Consider the following 20,413-nt stretch of genomic DNA (forward strand, 5'->3'; position numbering starts at 1 on the left):
TAATGCTATCTAGATTACCAGGTAATATTATGCATATTATTGGTGTTGTGGATAAGATAAACGTAGCAAAAAATCAAAGTGTGTTGAGGCTAACCACAGAGGTCAATGTAAAAGGGATAGTCTTATACAAATATATCAGTGGCAAGTGAATTATTGGGGAGAAAGTAAAAGGATATTAAAAGGATAATATAGTTCAGGCAATGGAACAAACATTAATTTTAAAATAGCTGACACATTATTTTCATTGGAAAAGTCTCTTCGGAAAAGAAGTAATATGAATAATTAGCAAGGGAAAAAAGCCCCATAAAGGTGAAGTTGAACATGTGCAAATCAGCCACATGAGATGCTGTGCTTCCCAAGATGTTAATGGACCTGTTTAATAGGTAGAAGACATTTTCAAAAGTGTGAAGGACAAATGATGTCCTAACTTCTGCAAGTCAACAACAGTCAAGAGTTCACTGACTGACTATTTTTGATATACTTACTGAACAAAGACAGATGTTTTCACACTAAAAAAGAGAAGACTCAGGAGGATCTTACCACAGCTTTTTGATACTTAAAGAGCAGCTTCAAAGAAGAAGCTTCAAGAGCAGGAAGCCACATGGATAGGACAAGGGACAATAGATACAAGTTGCACTAGGAAAGATTTTATCTCCATATAATATGCAAATTTTTTACAGTGACAACAATCAATCACCCGAACAACTTCCTCAGGGATGTGAAGTCACCATTACTACAGATTTTCAAGACATAAATGGAAAGGATGCTAAATAATTTAATCTAGCTCCCATTTACCATGATAGGTTGGATGTTCTTTCAAGGTCCCTTCTGACTTGGGCTGTTCTGTGGCTCTATGATTCTGTTTTTGAGTAGTCATGGGTAGTGAAGAGCAGTAGCAGCAGACTAAATGCAAGTCTAGGTAGCCTTGTTTTTTCTTAAAATAGGGAAAAAGTGAACTTGGTAGGCAGAGTTCCACACATGTGACTTCCAGCAATAACAGAACTAATGCTCTAAGGTAAGAGTAATAAAGATAGTAAAATCCTGGTAAGCAAGCAGCATGGAATTATAATTTCATTTTGCAAACTACATTCATTTCTTATACAGAATTTGTAGATGAAGACTTCTTATTTTTTAGAAAACATGGTAGTCAAAGGTCATAACAAACAAAAACTTCACTCACACAAGAAGAAAGAGGTATGAGGTGAGAAACAAGTCTTATTTATACTATACTGACTTAAAGAGCTTGTTTTCCTGTATCTTCTAATAAACTAGCTTTAATTGGATGCATATTTGTGACTTATCACTGGTTGCAGTTCATGCAGTGAGTATCCACATCTTGCTATCAAGAGAGTATTTACCTGTTTCATCCCATGCCTTGTGGTAGCACTATGCACAAAACACATTTGTCGCACTGCACTGTATGTAAGTCTAGAAAGTTATCTTTCTGAGGGGAGAACATGGATTGTCACACAAATCATCTCCTATCACACCCAAAGGTCTCATTCTGACTAGATCCAGAAACCAACACAACCCTCAAGATACACTGGTGATGTATTGTCTTCTTATTCTCAAGCTGTTCACAATCTCTCCACTGAAACAGCTTTACTAGCAATCAGGGTCTCAGTCCAAACAACACTGCTGAGAATCTGACAAACGTTCTCAGCAGCCTTTTTTTGAAAAGCAAGATTTCAATCCATGTCAGTCCACCTTCCTGCAGCTCTCTGGAGAGCACACTTCCAGAAAGAATCTATAGAAATATTCAGAAAGATACACAAGATTCCAAGGGAGGATGTTATTTGGAATGTTTAACTTCAGAGAAGAAACAAAACTTGATAGATATGCATAGTTTATATGACAGCCTTTGCTGTATGACTCTTTCTCACGGCGGTAAAACAATAGCTGGTAATGTCTAATCTAAATGAGGAGAGGGGGTTTTAACATGGGTGTAAATACATCAGATTAAACAAAATACATCTCTTCCATTTCTGTGATTGTTGCTTTCAGGAAAGCTGAGAGTACAAGTCACATACAGTTAGCCTATCACATTGGGATGCACTTGAGCAATTGCCTATGAGCTGCACAGATGGTCAGAACATGTACAGTATGCTTTACTTATTCTAGATGCATTGCATTGATTGCCTATGCTCAGCAGTCTTCAGAACATTTAAACATAGTGGCAGCTAGTGCTCAGTCCAGGTCACTGACATTCAGAAACCTTGGAGAAGTGTTCTGCTCTCATTGATCTTAAAGGAAGGGTTAAGACAATATACCTGCCTTTCCCTCACAGATGATTTTGCACAATAGAACCTTTGGAATCCAACACTTGAAGTCATAAGGGTGTGTAGGCCAAGTGCTTTTGGAAGTTCAAAACTATACGTTAACTATTGTCATTTGAATTTATTTCACTTTATGTTCTAGACATTGACATTATTATACTGATATCTCTGCAGGCAAATGCAAGAGGATACTCAAAATAGTGCCCTAGAGATACAAATCTCTCTCAGTGACCACAAGAGTAGTCTAAGACATTTCTAGACCTCAAACATCATTCCCTTAGGTAAATACTGAAAATGATGATGGTGAATCTGATAAGATATAAATAATTAAATCCTTCATGGTTAAAATATAAAAGATTGAATTTTGAAAAAGGAAATATTGAGCAAATAAATTACATTTGTTCTTTATTGTCTGTGTCACACAAGAATAAACAGAGAATATTCCATGTGTAAGCACATGTGTTTCTCTTTTATGTTGCTCTAAAATTCTTAGAAATGGTGTCTGTTGGACCTGACTTATCTAAGTGAATCACTCCTATTGTTGAAGAAGTTTTGGGGCTAATGTAGTCTAAAATAATAAATACTGTTTGTCAATTAACTCAGTAAATTTGTTCCTGTTTTATTTATAGCAAACAGAGAATGAAGATTAAAGCACCTAACACTGTAATTGAACTCAAGTCCCTTTCAAAATCCCAGTGAGGAAAGCACTGCTGTACCTTTTATCTATTGTGATATAATCTTTTATTATATCTGTGCTCCACTTCACAGTTCTTTATTAACTCCCTGTACAACTATTTACTGTTCAGAATTACTTCATATGCCTTTCTGAATGCAAGTATCCTGGCAATAATGAAAAAAAAGAAAAAGTCCAAGAAGGTTGTTATTTGTGTAAGGCACTTTAAAGAAAGGTGCTGAGGTAACTAACATCAAATATCTTGTTATAGAGATCTAAATCACTCAAAGCAAGCATTTAAATATTCTTAAATTAATAACGAGTCTGACTTCTAAAATAATTTAAGGAAAAAATATTGTGAAAGCATTTTCATTACTTGTAATTGTTCCCATTTTGAGTTCATTAGCATTTTAATAATAAATGTGCATTTCAATTATTTTATTTTTTTTTTCTTAATTCTGAAGAACAATATCGATTTTGAAGAACAGTGATTAAAGGAATTGTGAGCTTTGTCATAAGGACCATAGTAATTTTCATAAAGGTCAGTGTAATTCTAAGCCTAAGAGTGCTGGCATTACACTAATGCTTTACTGGCTATCTTCACTTAGACTTCTTGAAATCATCATTATTCCAAAAGTCTATGGTCATCTTTCCCTCTCTGAGGTACCATGTAGAATGCTTACAAAGGGCAAATTAAAGGACTGATTTTAAAAGTGAAAGATACAATAAAAGTAGAGATTTGTTCTGCCTTTTCTGAGGTAGATTTTGCCTCACCTAGGCTTAATTTAAAGACTGATCATCTACTCTAACATGGTATGTGACTCCCATCCTCTATCTTAACTGTCTCATTTAGCACTTTACAGTCACATAGCTATGTTTTAAGAAGCAAAAAGATTTGGTGTTTTGAGCATCTTCTTTTACTGACTCACCTATCTTGGGCTAGCTTGATCAAAAAAATTTTTTGATCAGTTATCCCGTTGTACCCCGATCCCTGGATATGGATGTTCCTGGGCTGAATTTTTACGGTAGTACTGTCATTTATATCTTTTGATGACACATAGAGGAAAAGTAAAACTATTTTTATCTTTGGTTTCTTTGTATGATGAGAGACATAATTTGAAACCTGAGAAGGTTCATTCATTATATCTAGGACCCAATTCTGCATGAAGCTGTGAAAGCCTTACAAACTGGTTACTGTGATGCCTATTGACAGTGGTGCTTAGGGTTTTTGACATCTGATAGGAAACACTTAGCTTTCTACAGATGGGAAAGGAAAGTCGCATATAATAACATCTCATAGGACAATCCTTAATTACTATCTCTACTTTTATGTCTTTACTGAATATATAAAAATCCCTGTGGATAGATAAATCTATTAAAAGGTGACCTGCTAAGTTTTTAATTTAAAAAATTGAATCCTGCTGTCCCCCACTCTCTCCTTTTATGATACTCAACGAAAAGAAAATAATGCATCTGGGATTAGGCATATCATAATTACCTTTTAAATACAAAATTAATACCTGAATAGATTGAAAACTGAACAGCGTCTTATGAAAGCTCAAGTGAAATAAATGTTTCAGTCTAAGGCCAGCACTGGGAAAAAGAATATAAAATCATGGACTTATATATTTAGAACACCAAAATTATAATTTTATCTATCCATAATGCAATATCTTGTGATCTCAACATGGACAATATCTGAGAAGATAAATTCATGCGATTTGAATCCTTTTGGGGAAACTTGCCATAAACCGCAGAAAACAAACAGTTAAAAAAAGATTTAACAAAGGTTTATTGACATTAATGTGCCTTTTGATATGTTCTTACAATATATTCCCATTTTTCATATGCTATTCTGTGTCATAAGTAATGTTTACTTGTTTGGTATTTGTTACCAAATCAAAAGAGAGGTTTTGGAATATAAAGCAGTTTTTGGAACATAAAACATTTTTTAGAAACTGTGATGTAGAAGCAAATCTGCACTTACTTATATCCCTGGACTGGTACCTATAAAGTTTGTTTTTGTGCAGTCTTTCAGCTTTAGTGAAAGGCTTAAGAATCATCTTATTTGAGTCTTCATCTTGGCTTAGACTTGTTTATACCAAAGGGTAGGGAACTTGAACCTGCTTAAGATAAGAAAGATCTGGAACACAGGTTTTTCTACTTGTAGATTAGCACTAAACATCACTTCCCTTTGCTGCTTCTCCTCCTCAGACACACTCATTATGCCCCTTTAAAAACTGATAAAACATATTAAAGACCTGCCTTTAGTGGAGTGAACTAGTCAGATCAGTCAAATAGAGATAGTGTGCTGCTTGAATCGCTGCATTAAAGCATATCCGGAAAGATAGTTTAAAATGCTTTTGTTTACTGCCACATAGACAAGTAAATGAACAAGTAAATTTCCTCATTGCTCATATAACTACAAGTAGAAAAGGGAAAACTTTTTAATTTAATCCTTTGCCTTTATATTCCATCTATCTCACTGTATTTTGGCTCTTTGCCAATGAAACATTAGTGTTTTTCTCTGCTTTCCTTTTTTTTTTTTGGTGGGTTTTTTTGTTTTTTGTTTTTTTTTTTTACTGTATATTACATGAAATCAAACTTATCTCCAGCCCAATAGGAAGAGATAACATTTCAAGATACTAGAATTTGGGCAGAACTTTTCAGATTACTTGGCAAATATGCTAGTGGAAGTACAGGTGACAATGAGCCTCTGGGTATGTATGTGCTTGTTTTTATAAGGGAGGAAAAGGAGGTGGTCAAGTAGCAGGATCTTGGCTTACTTCCATGGTAAAGCAGGAGGTAATTCTGCTACTGTCCAAATGATTTGCTCAAGGTGTTTGCTGGAAATGGCTGCTGTCTTACCCATATATTGCGTAGCGTGAACATTTACCATGTGTATTTGTCAGAAAGATTATTCTGGTTCTTCATAATCCAGCATGAGTTCTTTCCTAAAACAACTGTCTTAGCTCTCCAAAGCAGACGGTGTCACTTTATTCAAAGTTTTGTTTGTGGATTCTCACTAATTTTATTTTGCATTAAGTAATAAATATTTCAAAGCTTATGCTTGAAAGGGGAGGTAAAAAAATCCACGTCAAAGTGTTGTAAATTAGTGTAACTAAAATCTTTTTTGCTAGAGAATAAAATCAGCAGTGTCATAGGTATAATTTGATCCTCTTCATGGATCCAGAATAATTGAGAGCAAATTAAATTAATATTCTCATTCTCTCTTTTATTTTCTTTATGTAATTCAAATAATTCATCCTAAAACTGTAAGTGGTAGCCTGTTTTGAATATCAGGCAAATTAGGCAGAGATTGGGATGTATATTAGTAAGTTTCTGTAGATGACATCCTCTAGTTGTGAATGTTTCTAATAGACGCAATGATTTCTTAAAAGAAGTAAAATGAAGTTTCAAGAACTGTGACCTGGTTAAGGATTTAAAAGAAATTAATGCATCAGAAATAAGTAAAATGGTTTAATATGTCTAGCTTCGCTAGATATCAATTAAAAATACATTAAAAAAAATTATATATAGGTATTGTAATTAACTGAAAGTACAGTTCTATAACAGTTTAAGTTAAAGTTGTACTGCTGCAATTGTTTATGCCATTTGTATTCATTTGTGCATTTCTGGCTTTCCTATGTAGTAGCTGAAGCTCTTCTGTTCTTACTTGAGGTTCTTTCAGAGAATTAAAGCAGAGGAAAACTAATTTCTCCGGGTGGCAAGAGAGCACACTCTGAAAGACCAGAACAACAAACAAAGTGTTTCGAAGGAAGAAGATCATGTTGGAATAATCTAATGTAATAAATAATGGGCTTGGTTTAATTTTAAAACACCTAGGGTTAAGTAATGACACAGAGTATCTTCAGGAAGTCTCCTTATCCAGAAATCATTAACAACAACAGAAACTAAACATGCTATGCAGAAAAATCCCACACTGGTTGTGAAATAAAAATCATTGTTTGTCACCATATTATTTATTTTTATTATTTCAAAGTATAAAAAATTCTAAGCAAGATTTAGACATTTCTCACCACTAGAAAACTGGTGGAATTGAGAGCAGGAAGAAATGTTCTATCATTCAATTTTTAAAAAAAAAAAGGTCACTAAATTAAACTTTTCTGTTAGTAATAAAGATTTTTTTTTCAATAAAAACATGAGGGAAAGAAAAATCCAAATAATAAACGCCCCTGCAGTATATCCACTACAGAGCCAATTGCATTGATTATTAATTATAATTGTTATTGCTTGCCATCATAGAGAGGTTCATTCAATTAAAATAAGTCTCCCTAGTTCCACGTTAATATATATTTTTTGTGTGGAAACACTTGCACCTTTTTCATATTAGTAGAAATGTAATATAGCATTGTTGAGTATTTAAAGCATTCAGTGAAAACTAGTCATGAAGTTATTCTGAAGGTATATTGATATAATGGATCGCCAATGAATACAAAGAGCTTGGAATTTAGCCACTAAAATCCATTTGCAGAGCATTAATTTAGTTCCTAAAGGGGAAACCTGGGAAATGCTACCAAGAGGGAGTCAGATGATTCTGTGTGAATGAGGACAACTGAGAAATCAGTGATTGTGCTGTCCTTGAAAGGAAGGACTTACAGCTCTATTATACAGCTTTGAGATGGCAAGAATTAAGGGTTTTTCTTGTGAATGAAATTTGAATGTTTCTTTAGCTGCAGTTCCATTCAGGGAATCACTGGCAAGCTCAGATAATTTAGATGTTTGTAAATAAAAGACTTGCTATTTCTAACTGTTCATTCTCTGTCCCCGTTTCTTTGCCTATCTAAGTACCTTCAGGACTGTGCCACTGCTGACTTCTCACTGCTACTGTGAACCAGGTACTTTGAAGAGTACCTCGGGCAGGACTTCAAAGCCAGCCTCCTGGTAGATTCCCAGCAGGAGTTATTCAGGATGGTAGTGTGTGTGTGTATAGACTAGAGCAGCATTTGTGCAGAACCCTCATTTCTCTTAAGCCACAGGAAATTGGAATGGCATAAGCCATTCATTTAAGAGAAGTTATTCATTTCACTTTCCCAAAATGTCCAGGCACCATTTGTTTTAATCCTTCAGTTGCCTGTTGCTTGTATGACAGCAGGGAAGTGTCTATTTTTTACTTTTAGCAATTTACTTCTGTTACTAAGATAGCATTTTATTTATCAACAGCCTCAGTAAAGAAAAATAAAATATAAAAAAAGTTGAGTAAATATTTTCTTCAATAGATTTCAGGTAGATCTGTCAAGAATACATGCTTAACTCATTCTGCACAGAGTTTTAGCTAACCTAAACATCAGCAGTAATGAGGAGGAGCTCAATTCAATGACTTCTGATCAGTATGTGTTCTGATACAATCAAATTTAGATCCATAGCTGTGACTTTTGAATATTGAATTATACTGCTACTGAGAGTTATGAATTGTTAGTCATCAAGGCTGGTGCAGAGAAGAGTGAACAAAGTTTTTAAGTTAGAATATTCTCATACTGTTCTAACTTTCATATACATTTTGAGAGAACTTTTAGGCTTTATTAACAATAAATTATCTTAAGCTGTTACTAAATAGTCCTCTTGGACACAACACTGATAATGCTGTGTTATTTTTTGTGCCCTTCTCCCTCTCAGTGTTTTTAATTAAGGGTGAATGGGTAAAAGCAGTGAAGTCTCATTAATTTAATTAATGGATTGAAAGGCCACATCATCATGAATGAAGAGGAATTACTCTAGGGAGACAGCAATATTTTATTAAGAAACATTTCAATGACTTCCAGTCATCTAGGTAAAATGAGCAGAGGTAATCAAAAACCAGGACTCACTAATTAACAGATAAGGAAATTTAAATAGACTTTAAAACAACACTTACAATAAAATTTCTTCTGAAGTAAGTACTTTAAGGGGTGGAGATTTTAAGAGATCTTTCATATCAGTTCAATTATTTGCTATTCATCAACGTATTTGCAAAGGAGAAAGAATGCTTTTTAGTTTGAGGAGGAGAAAATAAATCAAGATATCTCTGGTAATTTTTTGTTTACTTTTCCTGCTAATATGATGTGAGATTTGATGAAATTTTTGTATGTGCTTTGTATTTCTGTTTTGAAAAATTACGTTAATTCAAAGGCAGGCTTATTAAGCACATATTAATGAAGAATGCCATATATATGGGGACAAGAGTACTTTTTAGCATACAAACAAAGGCTAGAGTAAAAAGTTGTAATTTTTAAAGAAAGTATTTGAAGGAATTTCAGAAACTTCTCTTTGTAGTACAGTAGTTGACACCAGAATTAGACCACCTAAAGAACAGCTAGACTTTTGGGTGTGTTTTCTAAAATTAAGATGTAAAAAAACCATGGTTACAGAAAAACAGGATTTTTTTTGGTTACAGATGAATATACACTGAACAGTACCATGGATTTTTTAATACTTATTTTAAAAGAAGACATTTTTGTAGATAAGCAGCAGTTACTTAAAACAATATTTAGGATATACAAAGTCCTGAATGATGAGTTATGTATTTGCCTTTTCTTTGTTTTTTTTAAAATAAATAGTTTTATGCAATCTAACCTGTTTTGTTTTATGTGTATGGCTATTGTCATGGATTTTTAGGAAGTTATAGAAAGAATACTTACCTGGAAGGGGAGATATCATGATCAAGCAGGTTGTTTTCCCATGGTGAGGCTCATCCCCTGTACTCCACATCTGCTGAACCCTGCAATTTCCCCAAATGAAGGAACTTGACTGCATAATTTATGAATACATATACTGTCCACTAAACACTTGCACATCAGATTTCTCTGTGCATCTGTCACTCATTACAACATAAGAATATGTCTGAAGTGATAAAAATGCAACAGACATGAGGTTCATATTAATATAATAGCTATATCTGTGATTTGTCTCAGAAAAAAAAGGAGCAGTCATATATGATATGTGTGTCGTATGTAATTACACAGTAGGAAAATTTTGGTTCACAAGTGTGTTGAAGTAATTCATCTCAATTTGTCTTACTACTTGAAGTATCTTTTATCAGAATGTATATTTTCTTGATGCAAATATGTGCTGGGTGTTTTTATTTACAAAATGCTACCTGAATCGCATGTGCACCACTCACAGAAGTGTATAACTGAAGTTACACCTGCATCTGAAAACCACACGGAAAGTTTATTTATGAGAAAATATACGTGCTCTGATACTAGCAGTGCTTTATTTGCAAAGAACTCTTACTTATAAAGAACCAGTCCTGCAACTTTTTCTCTGTCATATTTTTTTTCCAAATATAGTTCAAGATACTGTATATTGTCCAGAAAAGCTTCTAATGTTTGACTCCTAGATATCTTAGAGATCTGTTCTGCCTCTTTGCTTTATATCAGTTGTTGAGATCAGCTGGGACATTTAAACTGACAGCCTCTGTATTTAATTTAAATGTCATGGTCTGGTGAGACATTCTCCTTAGAGAAAAGTCATACAAGTCACTTCTCCAGTTGTTACATTAGAGTTAATCTTAGGCAGGATTCATTCGCTATATTCAAATAGAGCAGGTTGCTTAGGAAGATTTCTAAATGACTTGGGAATTCTTTTGCATTAGTTTCCTTTCTCACTGTCAATCTATACTGTTATGAGATATGTTTTCAAGATGTTCTGCTGTACTTATTCCTATGCTTTTTCTCCTCTCCATTGCAAAAAAAAAAAAAAAAACAGCTATAACAGGAACTTGACAGAACAGCAAGAATGGTCTGGCAGGGTATATAGAGTAGTTTTTTTGAGAACTTTGCTTTATGGTAAACTGTAGTAAAAAGCATTTTAGAATTTTAAATGTATAGAATAACTCAATAATATTCTTTTCACCAGGCACAGACTAGGTGTCACAAAAATGAACCCATCAGTTCTATTTTGATCAGACTTCCATATCTATAATACATTTTATCCTCTCTTGTACCTTCCATTAGACTTCGGAATATATGAAGCCCACCAGCATGTGAAATGTCCATGATACCCACAGAGCTATTTTAGTTATCCCATTTGACTTTCAGCTACAATACAAGAAGCAGATACATAACAAAGGATTTTGAAAATTCTCTGTGCAGTCTACATCTTTCTAGTGTTTGCAGGGTATCTACTGGGTTTTCACTGCCCAAATTCCATTGAAGTAACAGGGGATGAAGTGATCAAAACCTCACAGATTTTAAAGTTTAAAATTAAATGTATTTCTGACCTGCAGTTTAAGCTATGACTATGTGTTTTATAAGTCATTAAAACACACGGCAATTTGCTGTTGACTTGTGTAAGTTAACTTAATTCCACTTGATGTTGTTTAATATAATGAATCTCTACATGTGCTCTGATTTTTATTGATAAACAAGGTCAGATTTATCAATATTAATCCTTAATCCTCCACATCCAAATAATTTCCTCTCTTTACTAAAAAACCTTGACACTGTAACTTTCCATTATTTCCTGGATGTTCTGGTATAATTTGGTAAGCAAAATAAGAGGTAGAGCAGCAGGGAAAGCAAAAATGGTGATTTTTTATTTGCTGGTGGCATGGTCTAAAATTACAGAAACTAAAATCAAGAAGGTTGAGGGATTAGGTAAAAAAAATACAAATCTCTATGTATGCAAACATACATATATGTATAAGTGATCCTCTAAATTTTCTAACATTTCCAAGAAAAAAAGTAATATATTACAGAAAACTCACATGTTTATTTTATATGATAGAATCATAGAATGGTAGGGGTTGGAAGGGACCTTTAGAGATCATCTAGTTCAACCCCCCTGCAGGTCCACCTAGTTCAGGTTACACAGGAATGCATCCAGACAGGTTTTGAAAACATCCAGAGAAGGAGACTTCACACCCTCCCTGAGCAGCCTGTGCAGGGCTCACTCACCCTCACAGTAAAATAGTTTTTTCTTATGTTTAAATGGAACTTTTTGTGTTCCAGCTTCATCCCATTATCCGTTGTCTTGTCATTAGATACAATAGAAAATAGTGATACCTCAGCCTCCTGACACCCACCATTTAGATTTTGTAAACATTAATGAGATCTCTCCACAGTCTCCTCTTCTCTAGACTAAATAGCCCCAGTTCCCACAGTGTTTCTTCATAAGAAATATGTTCAAGTCCCCTGATCATCTTGGTGGCCCTGCACTGGATTCTCTCCAGAAGTTCTCTGTCCCTCTTGAGCTGAGGAGCCCAGAACTGGATACAGGATTCCAGACAAGGCCTCACCAGGGCAGAGCAGAGGGGGAGGAGAACCTCCCTCCATCTTCTGGTCACACTCTTCTTGATGCATACCAGGATACTATTGGCCTTCTTGGCCAAGAGGGCACATTGCTGGCTCATGTTTAGTTTTCTGTCCACCAGAACAGGGAGGTTTCTCTCTGCAGAGCTCTTCAGCAGGTCGACCCCCAGCCTGTACTAGTGCATGGGGTTGTTCCTTCCCAGATGCAGGACTCTGCACTTGTCCTTGTTGAACCTCATGAGGTTGCTCTCTGCCCAACTCTCAAGCTGGTCCTGATCTCTCTGAATGGCAGCACAGCCTTCTGGGGAATCAGCCAGTCCTCCCCAGTTTGGTGTCATCAGCCAACTTGCTGATACACTCTGTCCGCTCATCCAGGTGGTTAATGAAGATGTTGAGCAAGACTGGCCCCAGAACCGATCCCTGTGGAACTCCACTGGCCACAGGCCTCCAACTTGATTCTGTGCCATTGATCACCACTCTCAGGGCTCTGTCATTCAACCAGTTCTCGATCAGCCTCATCGTCCACTCATGCCACACTGCCTGAGCTTTCTGATGAGGATGTTATGGGAGTCAATGTGAACAGCCTTGCTGAAGTCATGGTAGATAACATCCACTGCTCTCCCCTCATCTAGCCAGTTGGTTATGCACTCATAGAAGGCTATCAGGTTGGTCAAACAGGATTTCCCCTTGGTGAATCCATGTTGACTCCATCTGATAACCAATTTTTCCTTCATATGTTAATTAAAGGTTAGTAATTAAAGATTAATATTACTTAAAGATGAATAAATTTAGGAAGTTTGAGAGGAGTACTTACACTTTGGGTGCTGAAAATTGATTCTCATTGGCTTAAACAGGCAAGCCTAATCAAACTCAGGTTTTGGTTAGGTTGCGGATTGAAAAAAAAAAACCATCTTTCTGCTACATAAGGCTCCAAATTGCATTTTAGGTGCAAAAAGAATGCCAGAAAATGCATTGCATATTTTTTAGGTTTAATTTTGCTGTTTCTCACCTTGTCTTGTGTTTATTTAACTAAAAAAAAAATCACAGTCTTTACCTCTGACATTTAAATTCATGGTTAATCTGAACAGCAATGCAGGATAAAACATTTTGCAAAATGGAGAAACTAGTACCATTAATGAGTAATGTAAAATCTAACCAAATATATTTCTACACTCTAGTACTGTCTTTATTTTCGCTACAGGATTTCAACTTTCCTTTGAAAGAAAGTGTTGCTCTATCAAGCACAGTGCTAGAAGTTGCAACTCCATTCTAATAGAAATTAATATATTCTAATTAACCAAGTTATGGGAAAAATAAGAAGAGCACTATTTCAGTATTTTGCCTGGGAGTAGAATAAAGATTGCAGGATTTGTCACCAAACAGTCTGAGATACTATAGTTTATAATAGTGTAAGTCAACTTGCAAATAAATGATTTTTGAAACCTCCAAGATAGTTCCAGCCCTAAATCATTAAATTTACTGTCATGAAGTACATTTTATTCATCATAGTTCATAAAACAAGAAGATAGCAGACCTGAGCTAGCTCAGCAGCATAATGACAATCACTAATGGGGTGACTGTAGCTCAGAAAGGGATTGACTCGTAGAAGATAAATGAGTCACCAGAAAGAAAAAATGACCACCAGTGATACTCCCTAAACCAATATAATTGTCTGAAGTATGCAACACAATAAACATTGTTCCTCAAGAAAATTTACTGTCCTATGCCACCTCGCAGAAAGCTTTAAGGAATGATAACGAAATGTACCTTAGGACAGAATTCTAAACTCTAACAGAGGGATTCATTAGTGGCAACATGAAAATCAGATAACTGAAATTATTTTTAAACTATGGAAGTAGAATAAAGCTGTCATTGAATCTCAAGGTTGTCTGAAGTTGCTGACGACAGGAATTCTACAAGAACTTTAATCTGATGTTTCCAAGTGTCTACTGCTAAGCCTGTTCTAAATATCCTGTGGAAAAAAAAAAAAACAACCCCCAAACCAACAAAATAAGAAACAAAACAAACAGAAAAGCAATCCAGAGTTACAATTTTGCATTCAGTGAAAGTAGAAACACAGTCTAGTTGACATATATTCAGCATCTTAAAAACGTTGTCATCTGAAGCCTGTACCATTCAAACTGTTTCCTCACACACATACTAAATTGTCCTTGTGGCAGGGACAACCAAGTTGCAGATGAAAATTTAATATCATAGCAGGCTACATAAACTTGCATCAGATTTTTGCCTTACCGGATTTCCTACTTCCTGGAAAGCAGAGGGACCTGACTCATTTTAAAACAGTGTTAAGGATGAACCATCTTAATGGAATTCTTATTAGTATTTCATAGTAAGTTTCCCTTGGTTCAGTCCTGGGCCTTAGTGTTAGACTGTATGTGACACAATATCTAAAAATATTATGCAAAAAGGAAAAGGTAGTATACCCAGACATAATATAAAATTACTGGTCTGGAAGTCATCCTAAAATGCCAAGATTGTCAAAACTGCGGACAGGATATTAAGAAATCTTTCATCTTATATTTCCATGCTAACATTACTGTCTCCTAAGTATTTAGGGAAACCATAAACACATGCAGTACAGTTTCATATACCATAACAGTGACAAAGAATACCTGCCACATTAAAGTGACCATGAAAGGATGGTTTTGTACATTTCCTAGATGTTACCAAGTACAACTTTGAATGTCAGTATCTTAGAAGTCATTAATTACACTCTACGCTAAATTACCATCTAATGCGAAGAAAAAAAATGTTAAGTTGGACTGTATGAATTATTTATCAACTCAAATTCAATCTGAACACTCTTCTATTTGAGTGTCAAGCACTTTTGAACAGCATCATAGAAGGTGAACGCTTTTCTAGCAATGGAATACTATGACATGACAATTACAAAGTACAGGTCCCAAAGAATCAAGACGTACCTCAGGAAAACAAACATGTAACTAAAAACGGGCTTTGTTAATAGGGTTATCCAAATATCTGTATAATGTATTTCAGATCTAAAAGAATTTTGTAAGGGATTATGACTATCAAAAATAGTGTTAGAAGTCTCTTAATACATAATGTCTCGCCATTCTTCCAACATTTTTTTATCATATCCTCAGACATAATGTACATAGCCTGTTTTACACATGCCCTTTAGAATACTAATTTCTTCCTTCTGTGAATATTCCTAGAACAATTTCTCCTACTGCTCTGGTTTGATAGCATTGCACCTGTACTTTTTCTGAGGATACATGTTCATTGTCTGTATTTTTGCATTGTTACAGGAGCTATATCTCCCAAAGTTAAATATTTAGTATCAATGAGGAAGGTGCTAATTGGATAAAACATTATAATCACATAACTTCTCTATAAACTTTCACATTTCATCCTGCACAATTCATGAGGTCCATTCCTGACTCAAGTCTCACTTTCCAGAATGAGTGGAACAGTAAGTGTTGGCATTGGAGGAAAAGGTATTTTAATACGGCTATTTCATATTTAAAGTGAACATTATTTAATGTTTAGAAAATTAATATATCTTATTATGGTATAGGAATAAATTTTAGATATCCTTAATTCACCATAGTAAGTATTGTTGCACAGAAACTGCTTTGACTAGCCTACAGCTGACCTTTGAATTTGCCAGCTGGGAGGAAAAATTATAGAGAAATGGAAGGAAACAGGAATAATCGTATGAAGTGTGGCAAGAATTTTTAATCAAGGAGAGAGTAACAATGCCCCCTAACTTTTGTATGACACTTTCTGTGTCATACTACCTATTACTCACGTTTTGAAGTTACCAACATTTTTCCTACTAGGTAGTTAGTAGTTCTCTTTTAATCAGCCTTCTTCTCTACTCTACCTTGGTAAGGCCTCATCTGGAGTACTGTGTCCAGCTCTGGGCTCCTCAAAGAATCAAAGAATAGTAGAGGTTGGAAGGAACCTTTAGAGATCATCCAGTTCAACCCCCCTGCAGAAGCAGGTCCATCTAGATCAGGTCGCACAGGAACATGTCCAGGCAGGTTTTGAAGACCTCCAGAGAAGGAGACTCCACACCCTCCCTGGCCAGCCTGTGCCAGGGCTCTCTCACCCTCACAGTAAAATAGTTTTTCCTTATGTTTAAATGTAACTTTTGTATTCCAGCTTATTCCCATTACCCCTTGTCCTGTCATTAGATACAATAGAAAAAAGTTATTCCCCAACCTCCTGACAGCCACCATTTAGGTGTTTGTAAATATTAATGATATCCCCCTGCAGTCTCCTCTTCTCCAGACTAATCAGCCCCACTTCCTGAAGCCTTTCCTCATAAGGAAGATTTTCCAGTCCCCTGATCTTCTTGGTGGCCCTGCGCTGGACTCTCTCTTCAGTTCAAGAGTGATAGAGAACTTCTGGACACAGTCTAGCGGAGCACCACCAAGATGATTATGGGACTGGAGCATTTGTCTTAGAGGAAAGACTGCAGAATCTGGAGTGTTTAGCCTGGGGAAGAGAAAACTGAGAGAGGACCTTATCAGCATATAAAAATACCTGAAAGGTGGAGGTTGAGAGGATGAGGTGAGTCTTTTTTCTGTAGTGCCCTGTGACAGGAGAAGGGCTAATGAGCCAAAGCTGGAAAACTTGAACATGAAGAGAAACATCTTTCCTGTGAAGCTGAGGAAGCCCTGGCACAGGGTGCCCAGAGAGGTTGTGGAGTCTCCTCTGGAGGTTTCCAAAACCCACCTGGATGCATTCCTTTGTGACTTGATCTAGGTGAACCTGCTTTAGCAGGGGATTGGACTACATAATCTCTAGACGTCTCTCCCAACCCCTACCCTTCTGTGATTCTGTGATCTAGTACTTTATTACAAAGTTGATTGTATTGTTATTGCATCTACACATACCATGTGCAGCACATGATCACTGCTTAAAAATAAGTAATAAATCTTTCCACAAAAAGATCGGGGATTAGCTATCCTCAACATCTAATTTTCTGGCAGAAAAATCTGAAGATATAGAAGGGATTTATACAAGGAATGTATAGACACAAATCTGTGGTGCCTTCAGTTTCCTCATGCCATAGAATTCCCATACTGCTAAGTCAAAGTGTGTCAAGGAGTCAACTTGAGCTCTGGGTGCTTGATTGTACTTTCTGCTGACTGTTAGCTCCCTCTCTGTCTTTTATTTTGGACTACTCTGGCCTAGATCTTGGAAAAAATAAAAATTTACTAGAAGAAAACTGGTCTAAGTAGTATAGATAGAAGATAGTAGTCTGGATAGGTAAATCCTGTTGCATTTGACTCCAAGTCCCAAGATTGATGTCTGGCCCTTTTTTATATCTCCCCCTATATATAAAAGTGCAGTACCAACTTGAAACCAGCACTTTGAAGGCTAGATGATCTTAGCCAGCTATTCATCTTAGAGAGACAAGCACCTGCGGAAGGCAGTATATTCACATACTGAAGAATTTTACTTGAAGATAGATCTGTGGTTAGAAGATGTTTGTCTCTAATTAATCACCTAAAACAAGAGGGCAGAAATTCAGTATGGGATGCCATACAGTGTATACATTTATACTCCAAATTTAACAGCAGTGGTAGTGGTCCAAATAAGCTCAGTTTATAAGGGAAAGAAGGAAGGAATCAAACTAGCTAGTTCTTTAAAATAACAAAGTATATATAACTACGTAAATAGTTCAAAATTATGATAATGAAGGTTCACTTCAATTTTATCATAATTTTTCCATTGATTGCTTAATGGAATTGTAATTTGTGAAAAGTTTCCTTAAATATTTTTAATGAGTCAAAAACCAGACACATGAAATGAAGGACTGTCGTTCAGATGATAACCAGGCACTGCATGATCTACACTAGCAAGTTACTAAATCTGTTTTAGGTGATTGTATGAGACCAGAGTTATGCAGCATAGACTAATAGCATATTTGCTATGGTTTATATCTTTATGAATAAATATTTATCTATGACTAAATTCTGGAAGAATCTGAGACTTGAACATTGTGGAAGTAAGAGTTTCATGTTAAAATGAAAGTGCCAGGAAATAAATTAATGCATAAATTTAGAATTAGTTTTGGCTTTTAAAAGTCAAGGATTTGAAACAGCAGGCATATATGAAACAAAAGTGTTATGGTATTTCAAGTATATCCTGAAAACAGAACATGTATGCCTCTATCTCTACACAATAATACAGTAGTTCTGGCTATCCTGGTAGAATTTCTGTACAAAAGATTAATAAAAGCATTCGCTTCAGGACTCTGGAAGTTCCAGAGTCAAGGCAATTGAGTGCAATATCCTGCACCAACTTACATGCAAGAATGGATCAGAGTAGTAGAGTACCTTCTTATACAATATTTAAAAAGAAGTTACTTTATCTTATCAATGTTTATTTTACGGAGGAAAATTTATTGACAGATGTACAAAGAAGCTTAGTGCAATTGTCCACACATAACTATCGGTACTATCTGAGATACTTTACTGCGTAAGTTTATCAACTGTGTCAGAGGATCTGTAGGAGAACTTATCACCACCAGAGGACTAACTAGGGCCAGGCAACCTATCACTGAGATTCTCACCTTTAACCATCCACCTCCCTTATGTGGGCACCTGAATTGAGCCCAGTCTTATACCATTAAATAACTGTACAATAGTGAAAAGCCAAAACTAGTGGGAGGCAATCTGATTTCCTGAATATAGATGTCTCATACATTTGTAGGTATTGAAAGTGCTCCCAACAGGCTTCCAACTCTACAAAACTGTAACAGATACCTAAACAACCTCCTCAGATGTTCTAAGTCAGTAGATACCTATGCTTGCAAAACTGAATGAAAACCCTAAAAACCTGTAGTCAAAGTAGGATTTGATGCCAAATCATCTCTGATGGCTATTATTTCCTTTGTTTTTCAGGTCATCAATTATTTACCTGTGTTTATGAGCTTTCATTTCTGACCCATCCAAGAAGAACTGATGGTGATAGATAAATATCCCAACTGCTACAAAGTTTTTATTTTTTCTCTGTGATTCAAAAATAAAAATAATTGTATCAAAGACAATAACAATTAGAAAAGTAAAAAATGAGAGACAAATTTATCTAGAGATCTTTTCTATTTCATTATCCAAAGGATTTTTTATGAGTTTGACGATAAGAAAAAGACACAAAGGTGTGTGTTTCTCATATCAAATAGTGCTTGTTATTCTGTTCTTGAGGCTGCCCCAGCAACCAGTGACCTATGTGAGAACCTGTGCTGACAAGCTCCACAGGTATCCAAGCTTAATGTATCTTTGGAGTGCTTTTAATAGATAAGCATACTCTATCTGCCCTGGCAAAGAAAAATAGGACAGGCAATCAGACAACCATCTTCCCTAACCTGAGTAGAATACTTAACATAAGTCAAGGGTAAAGAAAACAATCTTCCCAGAACAGTGCCTTGAAATGCCATTCAAAGAAGACATCTGTGTTTATACACACACACATATATGTATTTATGGCATTAAGAATACAAAATGAGAGATTGATCAAATATATTTCTTGACAAAGGAGAATCCTTTTCTACATAATAGTCTAGATACTGTATCTAACAAAATGTGTAGAAAAATTCATATAAAACCAACAAAACCATAATGACAGAGAAAGAGTTGACCCGCAATGAAATGTTTTCCTTAGTCTTTCTAGCTGTCTAGAAATGAAAATTCTGATGCTATTGCATCAAATAGCACACACACACAAAAATACTCTGAAGAGTTGATTTTTGTATCACATTTCACCTTTTATTGAGTTTTATTCCCTTTTTATTGCCAATAGCAATAAACAATAAGATGATTCTGGTATAATGCTGTATATTGTAAATTCCCTGCTACTCAATTGTTTTTTCTTTCTCTTGATTTATAAACAGATACACTTGAAAACAGAGTAAAACAGATTTTTTCCTTAATTTGTTAGACTTATTAGTATTATTATCATTATCATTATTATTACTGTTGTTCTTATAAAATTTAAGGCCTAAGTTCTAAAAAGTTACATGTTCATCTTTAAAATTTCCCAAGTATGTTTCAAACAAGTTTCTATGGGGAATAAATTCTAGTATAATCAATTTAAAAGTCTGGAAGACAGCTTATTATCCTATTGATTACAAATGCTTTTATCACTTTTCATAGAATCACAGAATGTTAGGGGTTGGAAGGGACCTTTAGAGATCATCTAGTCCAGTCCCCCTGCAG

At 35.3% G+C, this 20,413-nt stretch overlaps 1 protein-coding gene and 1 pseudogene across 4 annotated transcripts in view; both read left to right on the forward strand.

Annotated features, from left to right (window-relative positions):
• GPC5 (glypican 5) overlaps positions 1 to 20,413 on the forward strand; it is a 659,030-nt gene that overhangs the window by 560,453 nt on the left and 78,164 nt on the right. The gene's annotated exons all lie outside the window — the stretch shown is intronic.
• Positions 9,580 to 9,715, forward strand: LOC133624710 (U1 spliceosomal RNA; annotated as a pseudogene).

The sequence above is a fragment of the Colius striatus genome, chromosome 1 (assembly GCF_028858725.1).
Source record: "Colius striatus isolate bColStr4 chromosome 1, bColStr4.1.hap1, whole genome shotgun sequence".
Classification (NCBI taxonomy): domain Eukaryota; kingdom Metazoa; phylum Chordata; class Aves; order Coliiformes; family Coliidae; genus Colius; species Colius striatus.